Consider the following 1,482-nt stretch of genomic DNA (forward strand, 5'->3'; position numbering starts at 1 on the left):
GGGTATTGGAAGGTGAAATGGTCTCTCCATCCAGTATGGGCCGGGCAGAACCAAGCAAGATGCCAATACCCTGCTGAAGCCTTCGTCTCACACACCCTGCCCCAGGAGAACAGGAAGATTCAAGTTTACCTTAACTATTCTTGGCCAGAGCAAGAGTCCAGTAAGAACCCACACCTGCTTCCCTGAAGGGCCCACAGATCACTGGGCCATGTCCTTGCTAGAGACACCTCTGTACCAGCCTCCTAGGACCTCCCTTGCCCACCAGGGACAGAGCCCTAAAGCAATGCCCTCTCTCAGGACTCCAGAAGAGCCTGGAGACTCTCTTGCACACAAGCAGCCCTAGGCTCAGTAGAGCAGATGAGTTGGGGTTGATAAAAGGAATCACATTCAGGTTTCCACATTCCTAGAATCCCTTGCTCTCCAAGCTATTCTGAGTTTTCATAGGGACCCTGGTATAGGCTGATGAAGGAGGAGAGGTCTGTGGCATTTATGGACTCACAGAGGGCAGAAGGATCATATTGGATCGTATTTTCTCTCATTCCCTCTAAGCTTCCCATTCCCTCCCTCCACAGTAGAAAGAGGGTAAGAGAAGCTGGAGATGTACTTTCATAATGGTTTACTTCACATGCATAAGTTGGGTGGCACTGTCCAGGTTTCCCAGGTGACAATGTGCCACAGAGTAGAGGACAAAAATTATTCTAAAGAAATAGAACTCAAGGCATTCATGTCTGCACATAGCTGTTCACCATGGAGTGATGTATTCACACAAAGCTGGAAACAGCCCACATATTCAATACTAAAAAATTGCTTAAATGAGTTTGTCTACATAATAGAAACATAAAACTATTCAAAATAAGGTTTTTGAAGATTTAATGACATGGACAATTATTTTATGTTAAAAATTATTTTGTAAAGTTCGGTTAAAATTTCAAAATACAAGGCTGACTCCAAGTTCAGAGAACTTGTAAGATACCCCATGACTTTCTGGAGATGTGTAAGTGGTGTCACATCTGCCCCCCCCCACCCCAACCGAAGGTAGGAGTGACAGAGATACTGCCTTGTGGCTGTTATTGCCACCTTATTTTACCTCTAGGCTGTTGTATCCTTGGAAGCACAACACTCCATATGTGGGCCATTATAAAATTAATAATTTGATCTTCATCCCTCTTACTTCAAAGCTCTTCCTCCTCTTCTGTGCCTAGACACTTACCTATGTCTCTTAGGACTGAATTCGCCTCTCTGACCCTCAGGCAGATTTAAACATGTTCTGACTATGTCTTCCCAAGACTTGTTTCTATCTCTTATAAAAATTATTCCATTTTGTCATGATTGCTTATTTTTCTGTATCTCCTCCATAAGATTTAAACCCAGAGAGGGCAGAGAGCAGTTTATTTACTTCTAGATTTCCAGTGCCAAACACTGTGTCTGGTGCATAGCAGGTATCATTAGATATTTTTAGAATAAATGAGTAAAACAAATAAT

Source organism: Nyctereutes procyonoides, unplaced genomic scaffold (assembly GCF_905146905.1).
Source record: "Nyctereutes procyonoides isolate TBG_1078 unplaced genomic scaffold, NYPRO_anot_genome, whole genome shotgun sequence".
In the NCBI taxonomy this organism is placed as follows: Eukaryota; Metazoa; Chordata; class Mammalia; order Carnivora; family Canidae; genus Nyctereutes; species Nyctereutes procyonoides.